This window comes from Protopterus annectens, chromosome 10.part0 (assembly GCF_019279795.1).
Source record: "Protopterus annectens isolate FY-2018-M chromosome 10.part0, PAN1.0, whole genome shotgun sequence".
NCBI classification, from domain to species: domain Eukaryota; kingdom Metazoa; phylum Chordata; order Ceratodontiformes; family Protopteridae; genus Protopterus; species Protopterus annectens.
In genome coordinates, this window is record NC_056744.1 from 1,822,878,855 (window position 1) to 1,822,893,736 (window position 14,882).

The window sequence follows — 14,882 nt, forward strand, 5'->3', positions numbered from 1 at the left end:
CAGGATCCCAGTATTACATGCTGCTGCTGTCACCCTTGCTGACAATTTCTATTCTTACCCCAGAGCTTGCATAGAAGCCTTAGCTGCCCTCTGACAAGTGCAGTAATTTCACTTAGTGGCAGATTACAAAAGGACAATTTGTTTGATCTCCCAGATCCCACAACTCTGGGGTTCGCATGCCAGCCAATAATAAAGGTTCATTTTAAAGGTTTTGTTATGTTCAGGTCTGTTAACTCATTATGTTCAACATTTAATGCTGAATAAACTAAGTGGTTGGACTGACCCTTCCTAGTTAAAAATGTTAAATGACAGACACCTTGAGTGTACATACAAAAATGGTGGGCATCGCAAGTCTAGAAAGGTAGACAGACAGACTGGTGAAGATATGAAGCTTGGGCACTTTATTTATTCTCTTGTGTAAAGAAAGACTTCTTGATTTAGAAAAATAAATGCATAAACACCCACAGGCTGCAACCCTATCTAAAGTGCCATGGCTTTCTTGTTGCATTCCCATTATTCATTGGCATGGCAACAAATAGAAAGGCATGAATATTAAATAGTGTATGTTGATAGTTGAGGTTGTGGCCTTTCACTTTGAAATATAGCAGTAAGTGTGCCTTTGCCTGTAACAGTAATGCAAAGTTAAGTACTTTTTGTAATACACTGCTAGTCAGCCAGGTAAGAGGAGGCTAGCTGTACTGTGGAAGAAAAAACTTGCCCTCTTTATTTTCTCATTTTAAAGTCAGGCATTAAGGGTTGTGTAGATTTGTGAGAAATAAACTGGAAATGTACTATTTTTTAATATACTGACAGATGATCAGATAAGGGGGGGCTAGCTGTGACGTGTATGAAAACAACTTGCCCTCTTCATTTGCAGAGTTTAAAATCTAGCATTAATGTTTGGTGTGTAATTGTGTGAAATAGACTGGATTATTTACTTTTCATTTTTGGTATGCAGGCAGGTAGCTGGATATGTGTGTTGTGGATGAAAGCAACCTTCCCTCTTTATTTGCAGAGTCTACATTCTGGCATTAAGGGCTAGTGCACACTTTTGTGAAATACATTTGCATATTTTCTTTCTGGTCAGTCCTCATGTTAAACACATTTGATACTTTCCCTGACTTCACAGAATGTCTTTGCTTAATATTATGGTCTGGAACTTAGCCGCTTGTTGTTTGCTTATCTAACAGTCTGACTTTACAGGAGTAGTGTGTATTTGTATGAAATAAGTCAGAATATTTAATCTTTGAGTGCTGTTTGTGTGAAGCCAAGTTGAAGCTGTTCCTAGGTCTGCATATTTTAAAATGTCTATCTCGTAAAATTTGTGGCTTCCTGGCAAATCATTTATGATTACAGTCACTAAATGGCAGTGGGGGAGTACCTGTGAATGATGGCAACTTGCACTCTTGTCATTTGTTTAGCTATAGTCTGGCTTTACATGACTAGTATGCATTTGTATCAAATAAATTTGAATATTTACTCTTTGGGTACTATTTGTGTGAAAAATGTTCTTCACTTTGCAGAATATCCCTGATACTTTTCATACTTTTTCAGACTTTTCTGGTCTATGCCATATAAAATGTGGGTTTTCCAGTAGATCATTAATGACTGTAGTCGCTACATTGGGATGGGAGTTAGCCGTGATAAAAGCAACTCACACTGTTGTCATTTATGCAGCTTACACTCTAGCATTGGAAGACTAAAGTGCATTTGTATGAAATTAGCTTTGAGTACAATTTGTATGAAATAAGTTGAATTTTTGTCAGAGTTCAAAGAATCTTTGACTTTTTCTCATTTTAATCTGTTCCTTATACAATCTGTGGTATTCTGGCAAATCACAGATTTATAGTCAATAAGTAATGAGAAATGGTTTACTATCAAAATGTAGAAGCACATCTGCTCAAGTAATAACTTACTTGGAAAAAAATCAAAAATAAAAACATTATTTAATCAAAACAATGAAAGGGGTAATGTGGATAACTCAAAATGCAACATTATCAACATTACCCAATGTATCTTGTCTTCCGCTGATATCCTACCAACGTTTTGCAGGGGGACAAGCCCCCCCACACCCACTACTTATTATATATACACAAACTCTGAAATCACTCTACAGTGAGGAATTGGGTAAATTTCCAGATCCCCACTGAAGTGCGATCTCCATCCAGAACATTGACCTCATATGACCGAATGCATACTAGGATTCACTGTTGTATAATCAAACATGTATGGATCGATGTTATAGAAACTTGGAATCATGATTTCGACTTTCCAAGTTTTGAGTAACTGCCATACAACATTTTAATAGTAAACCTTGATAAACATTTTATTTTTTAGTTTTAGTTTTTCTCCCTCAGCTGACCAGTACTTGTCACGGGTCCTCTCCTCATTCACCAGGCCTACCAGACCCACCTTTAAACTCCATTGGGTTCTAACGAATCCTACATGTGGGGCTAGTAAGGAGATGAAGGACTTCAGTGCAGTGTCATATTGCTGTTGGGAGTATTTTATATGTTCCCCCCGACTTCTACAGAACCTTTTATGTGCAGGAGTGGATATACAATGGGGTCCTCCTGTTGCCACAGCAACTCAGGCAGTACCAGCTGTCTATTCTCCCATAGGACCACACCCCTATGCGTCCCTATCCTTCAGAAGGGATTAACAATGAGTTGCCTGCAAGTGCATGCCCTCCCTAGGATGGAGACTCCCATCTTTACCTTCCAGCTCCTCAGTTGCCTAAGACAATAATTGAACCTGAGTCAGCTGGCCCATAGTCCGGCTTTTATCTCTCTCTTCACCATGGCACTGGCTAAATAATGACAAACATTTAAGTTTCCGACTTCATGCACTTTATGCACCTCATGCCAATGTAAAACGTTATCATAGCAGCTTTCTAAATATATAAGAACAATATTTAAAATGTGTCCTTGACTTTGGGCCTTCGTCCCTCATTAGTTTTTGGCTTTTCCCCTGATTCTTGCTCTGTATTATTTTATTTAACACAGGTGAAGTATTCACATCAAAGTGGTTATAACTGCTGGTTGTTAGCTGTTTGTGGATGAAAGTAACTTAACGTCTTGTTGATTACTCAAACATCTGGCTTTGCAGGACTACTGTACATTTGCATGAAGTAAATTAGAATACTTGTGGGCTTTCAATTATGTGGGAAAAAGTTGAAATTGCATTGCTCACCCCACTTAAAACAACAAATGAACACAGTACAAGATATGTTTATACATAATTACAACAAACTATATAGTAACAGTTACTACAGCGGTTGAATGAAATGGGTAGTATACGCCAACCTATGCACAAAATATGCCGTGTTTTACAAAGGGAAAACTAAAAGGAGTTTTTGTGAAGATTTATGAGCACATATTTGACATATGAAGGGGTGAATTGTTAATGCACTGTTTAAGCATTTTAATATTCACTCTGAACATACATTTGGATTTCCAGTGTTAGAAAGGGTTTTAAATAATCTTAAGGATAACCATGAGAAGAGCAGTTGGAAGTGGAAGAACTTTGGTTGAAACTGAAATATAATGCTGATTCCTTATGTGGATTAAATAATTCATTACCACTTGTAAGCATTTTAAAAATGTGATAACATGCATGTTAACAGTGATTTCAATAAACCATAAAGGGAAAACTATTTAGTTTTTATGGTTGATAGTTTTATTATTGTCTTTGTTATTATATTTTAGTCTGTACTGTGGTAACAGAATGAGATTTGTATTATTGGCTTATCAGGCATAAGTTTTTAAGTCATGTGATTTTAACAAAATAATGAAATGGGACTTGATTCATAACTTAGCTTGTTCCGAGGAAGTCCCACATCTAAAGGGACAAAAATTGCTTAATGTTTGTGACTGGTTTGGAGTTTTGGTTTTTAATAAAAAGCAGGTTCCATGAGTTGACGGTGTCCCTGCAACTTCCTTTTGTTTTTGAAATTGCATAACTCTTAACTGTCCCCAAGTTCACTGAATGTCCCTGATTTTGCCTCATACTTTTATTACTCATAAAATTTGTAGTTTTCTGGCAAAGTGTTTAGGAACTGCAGTCACTAAATAATGGCAAATATTTGAGTTTCAGACTTCATGATAATCAGAAATGCATGGTAATGCAAAAATGTTTATTCTAGCAACTCTCCAAGACAATATCATCACTTTTTAAAATTTGTCCCTGACTCTGTGCCTTTGGCCTTCATTATTTTTTGGCTTTGCCTTGATTCTTCCTGTAAGAGATTGAGAGGTATTATTTTTGCCACATTTAGATGAGGTGTACATGTCAGTGTTGCTATAACTGCTGGGTAGTGTGGGGAATTGTCTGTTTGCAAGCAACTTACCTTTTTGTTGTTTGATCAGCTCAACTATTCTGGCTTTGTGGACTGCTGTGTGTTTGTGTGAAACAATCCTGAAATGCATTATGTGTATAATTATGATTTTGCTACAACCAGACATCTGAGGTGAGCACAGTCAAAAATGGGGCTATGATTGCTGTGTACAGAGCTGTCTGTTGATGAGAATGGATTATCTTGCTGTCATGATCAAGTTAAACAGTCATTAGTCTGGCTTTGTAGGACTAGTGTATATTTGTGTAAAGCAGGTTGGAATACTTTACTCTGGCTATGTTTGATCATTTGGACATTTAAGATGGACATTGGTGGTTTATAATGGCCATTATCAATGGTTTTAAATCATGAAGCTAAATTCAAAAGAACACATGCATATTTTCCCTCCCAAAAAAGTGTTTAAGAAAATTGGGGGTTCATAGCATGAAAACTGCAGTGGACCCAATGTACACTTAATTCACCACTGAGTTCAGGCACAAACCATCTTGATGAAATCCTAGCATAAACAAACTGTACAACAAAAAGAAGAAACGTATTGCCTGTAGGAATAATTTAAATACTCTAAACGATGAACTCAAAAGGCTAAACAAAACTTTAGAAGCAAAATTAAATTTTCCAAAGATAAAAAGGACCTGAAAATAGCCACCTCAGTAAAGGATAACCATAAATCTTTTTTCAACTACCTTAGAAACCTTAGAAGCAGTACCCAACACTGCACTAACATAAAACTAAGACCTACTCCGTCCTGGAGGACATAGCCAACATATTAGCTAATATATTTAGCACAAACTTTACACTCCATCTCCCCCTAATTTTCTTTCACATATTAGCAAGTCTGTGCCTTTCCCTCAGATCAAATCCAGAGGACACACACCATGACTAAAAACGCTGGCTCTATGAGTCCAGACAATGTGTTAGGCTGCTTTCACTTCAGCACAAAGAACAGCCTTGTTGACTTTTTACTAAATCTCTTTAACCTTAGTCGCTCCATTGGATTGGTACCCGAGGAATGGAGAGCGTCTGGAGTCATCCCACTCTTTTTTTTTTAATTTCTCCAAGTCTTTTGGGTCTCTGATACCATGATGAGAATGGACCCCAGTCCTAAGTCAGAGTAGAATTAAAGTTCATGAAATTAGTATTGTTTCGATCTTTGATGTCAGCCAGAAGTGCTCTTCAGAGCACCCACAATGTGCCCAGTAATGACTTCTGCAGTTTGTATGAAGTTACATTTATCGGTAACATATCTAAGTACAATTGTAAATTGTTTTTTTATAAGACCCGTTGCTCCTACTACTGTTGGAACGATCTGGGTACCCTTCTTTCTCATTGCTGTCATTTCTTCCTGCACATCCTGGTATTGTATGACTTTGTCTGTACATAAGACACTGGGTGTAGTAATTTCAATGATCAATGCTACTTTTGTCTTCTTTTCATGGACTACTGTATCTGTTTTTCTTGCATCTATTTTTGAACTGTTGGTAATGGGTGATTCCATGTGATATAAACTTCATCATTTTCTATATAATGCTTTGTGGGTCATGTTTCCAGTGCTTTTCAGCTACTCCAGTATTATAATGCTTGCACAATCCCCAATACAACAGTCTCGCCACATTATTATGCCTTTCAGTATACAGCCCTTCTGCCATTAGTATATCACAACCAGCAACAAGATGTGTAGCTGTTTTCTATTCTGTTTTACAAAACCTACATTTGTCCATTTCTCCCACATGTTCAATGGACTTTGTAAACCAACGTGTATGTAGTCCATTATCTTGGGCTGACAATATTAACCTTTCATCTTTTGGTTTAAATTCAACTCTCCTTAACCATTCCTATGTTCGCTCCTGATTAACATGATGTTCCAAGAGTTTTCTATACTTGCAACTATATTTATGCTTTTTCTACATTTCTTGCCTTTGCATCTGGTCCTTCACCTTATATTATTTCTTTTGTTTTTGGCGCATTCAGTTGCTGCCTGATTTTTATCTACTTCTGGTTTGATTTCCATTTCTGCTTGACCCAATATGTGTCTGCTTAACTAAGCAAGGAAGTCATCTTAGACTTATTCTCCTCATGTTTCAAAACTTTCACTACTTTTGGGTCTTGTGAGGTCAACAAATACATATGCAGTCCTACAATTGCAGATTTATACATGTAATTAACTTCAAGGAGGCCCATCCCTCCTTCAGAACAGGGAATGTATAATCTTGGTATGCTCTGATTTTTATAAATCCTTTGGTGACCATGAAGCATCCTCCTCCTTTTCCTGTCCAACCCATTCAACAACTTTTGGGGTCATTTGGTCACTCCAAAGCTATAAGTTAGGACAGGAAGAGCAAATTGGTGTATAGCTTGGACTTTGTTCCTAGATGTCAATGCTGTTTTCCGTTTTAATTTAAATCTAATATATTTACATTTGTTCATGTTTTGTTGATGATCCTTCATCAATTCCCAATTATTTATACACTCCCTTTTGCTCAAGTTCTTTTATATCACATTCTTGTCCCAGAATGATGTTTTCTTGGTGCTGCAGTTTTCCTGCTTTAACTGTTGCTTTTGCACATTTATCAAGACCAAATGACATTCTTATATCATCTGAAAATGTTTTGACCACTTGCAGTTGTGCTTTCAGTTCCTCGTCTGATGAACTATATGATTTTAAATAATTTACAAAAAGAAGATAAGTCTTTACACCTTGCTGTTTTCTGGGAGCCAAACTGTAGCCATGACCTAAGCTGTAAAGTAGAGAGCTTAATGGGTTAAGGGCATGGCAGAATAGCAGCAGTGACAGACAGTCACCATGGAGTATCCCCCTTTGAATTTTTATCCCTGGAATAATAACTTGTCCTTTATCATGGCATAACTGCAAAGTGGTTTGCCATTGTTTCATTGTTGTAATATAATTGGTCTGTGTAGAGTGTATCTTATACATTTTAAGCACTCTTTTATCCATGAATGTGGGATACTGTAAAATGATTTTTGTAGTCTATCCATGCCATACTTAGATTCTTCCACTTTTTACAGTTCTCCATTATGACTTTATTTAATAACAAATTATCCTTTGTTCCATATGACTTTCAGTTATTATCCTATTGTTCTATTGCCATGATTAGGTTTTCTTTTAAATAACTATAAACTCTGTCAGCATTAGTTCCAGCGTATAGTTTATACGTCGTTAGAAGGCAAGTTATTGGTCTATAGTTTTTAGGATAGTTTGTAGGTTTGCTATAAAGTAGGAATATTCTTTTTCCTGTTGTTAACCAGCCTGCCTTTTTTGGGTTGCACATATAAATAGTTCTTACTCATGGCTAAATCTTCTTGTGAAGATGTTAATACTTTTAGCAATAAGTTAGGTACTGCATCTGGGCCTGGGGTTTTCCAGTTAGAGGCTTTTCTTAACTTTGTTTCAATCTCTCTGGCTGTTAATTCATCCCATTTCATATCCTGTATATTTGAACTTCTTATTCTTTCTTTTACTTCTATCCATTTAGCATTTTTATGTTCCACAGGATCTTCATAGATATTTCTCCAAAATGTAACTATTTCTTCTATTTTTGGTGGTGTTTCAATTCCTTTTGCATTATTTCCCAAGTCTTTATAATTTTTGTTGGGTCATCAGTACAGTAAATTGCTTATTTTGTACTTTTCTTTTATATTTATATGCCTGTGCTGATATTTTTAATTTATTATCTGCATGATGGAGCCTGATCTGTTGTAATACTGCACATTGCTTTTATCATGTCTAGCTGAGTATTTTTGTTGATCTGTTCCCTCTTTTATACACTTCTATCAGTGATACTTCTTGTCTTAATGGATTTATAATTTTCTCTATTCGGTACTTCCATGATGGCATTCAATTTCTCCCCTTCCTTTCCCTCACTACCCTGTGTTTTTGTGATAAGACTTCATCTGTTATTAATGGAGCTGCACATTTACTCCTATTTACTTCTGTTATATTGCATGAATCTCTATGGACAGTCCTAATTACTGTGTTCATTTGTTTTATCACACTTCTAACTTTTTGGGTTTTATTGACTTTTTGTAGTCTATTTCTTTTCATTGATCTTAATATGTCCATCTCTATTAAATCAAGCAACTCTTCTTTTAGACCATTTTCCTCTAAACTGAGAGCGCATTCTTTGTTCTCCATTTTCTATGCATATTCTATAGAAAGTTCCAGAGCATCTTCCTGTGCCATCCCTTGCTCTTTCATATGAGAACTCACTGGCCTATCACTCCAAACATTGACCATCAGAGTTGCCACAGTTTCATGTTCCTTTCCTCACTGTGCAATTCCAACTGAACATTGTGGAAGGTTTGAAAGTATCTTCATATGGCAGCCGATCAGATGTTTCCTGATGCACTGGTTGCTCCTTAATTTGGGGATTGATTGGTCTAACCTTCTGTGATGTTATTTGAGTTAGCTTTTCTACTCTAAATCCTTCACTTTGTATTTAATCAAAAACCTCAGCTTCTTTTTCTTTACCTTCTCCATTACTAATCTTCTTCTCTTCTCTTCCTGTTTGTTTTCTTAGTTTTTTTTTATAGTAAAGTGTTCCATGTCTGGTTGCCTTTGGCTGTATTTCTCTTCAAATATCTTTGGTACTGCTCTTTGTATATTAATTAGTTTTGCTTTTTCCTTTGCATAACATTTGCACCATATTAAATCATTGTTTCTTTCCCATGTCCATATTTCTTCTTCCGATGTCTCCTGATCTTCCTGTTTCTTCTTACTTGGGGGACCTGTTGTTCCATCATGCTGTGATATAACCTGTGCTAGACTTTCTACACTAAATGCTTCACGTTGCAAGTATTTCATAACTTCAATTTCAAATTTGTTTTAACTTCTGCATTACTAATCTTCTGTTCTACACTCCCTCTTTGTGATCTTATTTTTTTATTGTGAAATTCTCCATATCTGAATACCTTTGCCTGTATTTCTCTTCAGATATCTTTGGGACTGTCTTTTTCAGTGTTGATTAATTTGGCTTTTTCCTTTGCATAAATATTGTACCCTATCAGATCTCTCTCTTGTTCTCATGTCCATATTTCTTTTTTTATACCTTTCAAAAGTGTCTAGATTTTATTCTTTATATTTTCGCACTTCCTCGGTTGCTTCTTTTTCCAAACAGCTCAAGGTTTCTTGGTCTATGTAATGCTTTTCAAAAATCTGTCATATTAATGAACAGATTTTTTTTATTTGAAGCTTCTGACAGCTTTTCTTGTGGAAGTACTTTTCTTTACTCTAATTTCTCTCAAACCTTTTGTATATCTTCTGTCTGGAAATTCTGGGCTTCTTGCATAATAGTAACAATACATCATTTCTTTATCCTCACTAGCCAACAGACCATTAAGCCTAACTAGCCTTATCTGCAGAGCTGTGGAGCGCATCATGCCGGAGTATATATACACACACATAAACATGTATACTGGCATTCTGCAGCCTCTTGACCCACACCAGTTCATTAAAGGTAAATCCTGACGTAGTGGACTTCTTTGAACAAGTCATTTCATTGAATAAAGGCAAATCAGTGCACTCTGGCTACCTCAACAATGCAAAGGCTTTTGACATCATTCCAGATTCTAACATCATTGACAAGTTAATGGAACTTAATAGAAATCCTTGATATTGAAAACTAATGCTGCATAGTTAGGGATCCAGAATGCTATGTTGACAAAGATCTGTCCTTTCATCTCAACATACCCACTGTTGTAAGGAAGTCCTTTTTCAGCAAATAACTTATAGCTAAAGGTATTTCATCCAGATCAATGGATGTGATCATTCCACTGTACTCCTTAGACTGATCAATGCATAAAATGACCCTTTCAATATGTACTTGTCCAAACATTTGTCACAATTAGAATGACCAATGTTCTTACTAAAAATGTTAGGGGCCTAAATTCTAAAAAATTATCCATACCATCTCAAAGCCTTGTTTCTGTTCTCGGTATCACACAGGCTATTAAGAGATGACCCATGCCTCATGTATAGAGCCTCAACAGACCCTATTCTGTCAGAGCTACTACATATTTGCAAATCCAATGGTGTCATAAACACATGCTCAAGGGTTTTCAATCTCTTTTGTAAAAACAGTAGAACACGGAGGTACAGATATGTATCCCAGAGAACATGTTGGAGGTGTAGGTATGTAGTATAGAGATCATAATAGAGTTATAGGTATGTATCATAGAGAACATGTTGGAGGTATAGGTATGTATTGTAGAGAACATGTTGGAGGTACAGGTATGTATCATAGAGAACATGTTGGAGGTATAGGCATGTATCCCAGAGAACATGGAGGTATAGATATGTATCATAGAGGACATGGAGGAATAGGTATATATGGTACAGAACATATTGGAGGTATAGGTATGTATTGTACAGAAGGTATTGAAGGTATAGATATGTATCACAGAGATGGAGGAATAGGTATGTATCACAGAGATCATGTTGGAGGTATAGGTATGTATGGTAGAGTACATGGAGGTATAGGTATGTATCACAGAGAACATGTTGGAGGTATAAGTATGTATCACAGAGAACATGGAGGTATAGTTATGTACGGTACAGAACATGGAGGTATAGGTAGGTATCATACAGAACATGGAGGTATAGGTATGTATCCCAGAGAACACGTTGGAGGTATAGGTATGCATTATAGAGAACATATTGGAGGTACAGGTATGTATCACAGAGAACATGTTGGAGGTATAGGTAACTATCATAGAGAACATGGAGGTATAGGTAACAGAGAACATGTTGGAGGTATAGGTATATATCCCAGAGAACATGTAGGTATAGGTATGTATCCCAGAGAACATGTTGGAGGTATAGCTATGTATCACAGAGAGCATGCAGGTATAGGTATGTATCACAGAAAACATGGAGGTACAGGTATGTATCACAGGGAACATGTTGGAGGTATAGGTATGTATCACAGAGGACATTGAAATACAGGTACGTATCACAGAGAAAATGGAGGTATAGGTATGTATCACAGAGGACATGGAGGTACAGGTATGTATTGCAGAGAACATGTTTGAGGTATAGGTATGTATCACAGAGAACATGGAGGTATAGGTATATATCACAGAGATCATGTTGAAGGTATAGGCATGTATGGTAGAAAACATTATGGAGGTATAGGTATGTATCACAGAAGACATGCTGGAGGTATAGATATCTATTATAGAGAACATATTGGAGGTATAAATATGCATCACAGAGGACATGTTGGACATATAGGTATGTCTCACAGAGAACATGTTGAAGGTATAGGTATGTGTCAGAGAACAAGTTGGACATATAGGTATGTATCACAGAGAACATGTTGGAGGTATTGGTATGCATCACAACAAACATGTTGGAGGCATATGTATGTATCACAGAGGACATGGAGGTACAGGTATGTATCACAGAGGACACGCAGGTATAGGTATGTATCATAGAGAACATGTTGGAGGTATAGGTATGTCTCATAGAGAACATGTAGGAATAGGTATGTATCACAAAGAACATGTTGGAGGTATAGGTATGTATCACAAAGAACATGTTGGAGGTATAGGTATGTATCACAGAGGACATGGAGGTATAGGTATGTATCCCAGAGAACATGTTGAAAGTATAGCTATATATCACAAAGAACATGTTGTGGAGGTATAGATATGTATCCAAGAGAACACATTGAAGGTGTAGGTATGTATCCCAGAGAACATTTTGGAGGTATAGGTATGTATCACAGAGAACATGGAGCTATCGATATGTATCCCAGAAAACATGTTGGAGGTATAGGTATGTAACACAGAGGACATGTTAGAGGTACATGTGTGTATCACAGAGGACATGTTGAAGGTATAGGTATGTATCACAGAGAACATGTTGGAGGTATAGGTATGTATCACAGAGAACATGTGGGTATCAGTGTGTTTCGCAGAAAACATGTTGGAGGTACAGGTATCTATCATAGAGAACATGGAGGTACAGGTATGTATCATAGAGAACATACTGGAGGTATAGTTATGTATCACAGAGAACATGGAGGTATAGATATCTATCATAGAGAACATGTTGGAGGTATAGATATCTATCATAGAGAACATGGAGGTATAGGTATGTATCACAGAGGACATGTTGGACGTATAGGTATGTCTGTCAGAAAACATGTTGGAGGCATAGGTATGTATCCCAGAAAACATGTTGGAGGTATAGCTATGTATCCCAGAAAACATGTTGGAGATATAGGTATGTATCACAGAGAGCATGGAGGTATAGCTATGTCTCACAGAGAACATGTTGGAGGTATAGGTATGTGTCACAGAGAACATGTAGGTATAGGTATGTATCACAGAGAACATGTTGGAGATACAGGTATGTATCACAGAGGACATGTTGGAGGTACGGGTTTGTATCACAGAGAAAATGGAGGTATAGGTATCTATCATAGAGAACATGTTGGGGGTATAGGTATGTATCACAGAGGACGTGTTTGAGGTACAGGTAAGTATCACAGAGGACATGTTTAAGGTACAGGTATGTATCACAAAGGAAATCCAAAAAAAGAGAGAGAAAAACCAGTAAAACAAACCAGGACGAACCAAATCAACTGTAGAACACTGGTTTATTAATGCTAGTTAAAATGTAACACACCAAAATGAATACTTAGCACTTTCACCCATAAAATATAATGGGTATCATCAGAGTGCAAACACTGTCACAGCGAATTCCATTTAAATAGAAGCAGCAATTAGTAGTTAATTAATTAATCAAATCATGACTGATAAAAAACAATTATAATTAACTTGATTTAGCAATCATTTGTGCAAAACTCATTGTAGTCCCTAAAAAAATTGCTTTAAAACTACTTTAAAAAGACTGTCTACATCAATGATTATATTGCAAGACTAATAAAACAAAAAATATATGTATATAATATATAACAAATACATATAACTCTATAGAATAGTTACAAAACTTTAACATAAATATTAAAATGTTAATGTAAAAATGTACAAACAATATAAGTTTAAAATGGGCCATTAGATGTTTATAATAAATAAAATGTAATTAGATAAATTGTGATTTATGTTTGAGTATACTAGCTATAGAAATGTAGTCATTGATACCTGGGTGAATACTTGCATTAAGTCTTAGTTGCCATAGACATTCTTTAACTTCTAATAATGTCTTGTCATCACCTCCTTTGTTGTTGTAGGGTATTCTATCACAAAGAATAGGAACCTTTTGAAATTGTCGCACCTTATGCTATGTGTATAAAGTGCACTAGTGTCTTTTTTCTTTTTTATATTGCTAACATGTTCTCCTATTCGATCTTTAAGCTTTCTAATGGTTTTCCCTACGTAGTAGGCTGAGCATGATGAACAAGTAGCAAGATAAACTACCATTTTAGTATTGCAGTTGCAATACCCCGGGCATCTGATAGTTTTTCCAAAATTGCAGACTACTACGTAGGGGCCATCATTAATATATTTACATGTGTGGCATGTACCACATTTACCCATCTTGGACTTTAGGTAGATATTCTTACTATGTGTTGCTTCAAAGTATTCTTTTAAATTCATGCCTCTACTATAGGTAATTTTAGGCCATAAACCCAGAATATCAATGCATTCATCATTGTTCATAAATACACTAGCCTAACTCTCTCGTACAGCATTTACTATTTTCATGGCTATATCATTAAAGGGAATAACTAGAGTATCATTTCCAATTATTGGTCTATTCTCACAAGTAACATTTGTAGTCCCAAACTTAATAATCGGTTGATACATGTGCTGTCTTTTTATCTGTATCTCAGCACTTATTTTGTCAATCAATTCCTTTGGGTATCCTCTGTCTAAAAACATACTAGACAATATTTTTATTTCATCACAAAAAAACCATGTCATCACTGATAATTCTTGAGAGCCTAACCATCTGTCCTTTGATTAAATTCTTCTTTTGATAGTACGGGTGACAACTGTCGAAGTGTAAAAAAGAATTTGTGTTTTTTTCCGAAAAATTTTGAATTCTAACCTATCATTGTTTTTATACAATAGTATGTCTAGGTATTCACAATAGTTATCAACCATCTTACTAGTAAAACTCAAAAAACTAGATGTAGTGTTAAGAAATGATTCAAATTCAACAAATCTTTCTCTGGTTCCTTTCCAAAAAATCAAAATATCGTCCAGGAACGAATGGAGGTATAGGTATGCATCACAGAGAACAGGGAGGTATAGGTATGTATCCCAGAGAACAGATTGGAGGTAGAGATATGTATCATAGCGAACATGTTGGAGGTAGAGATATGTATCATAGCGAACATGTTGGAGGTAGCGGTTTGTATCCCAGAGAACATGTTGGAAGTATAGGTATGTATCTCAGAGAACATGTAGGTATAGGTATGTATCACAGAAAACATGGAGGTACAAGTATGTGTCACAGGGAACATGTTGGAAGTATAGGTATGTATCACAGAGAACATGTTGGAGGCATAGGTATGTATCCCAGAGAAAATGGAGGTATAGG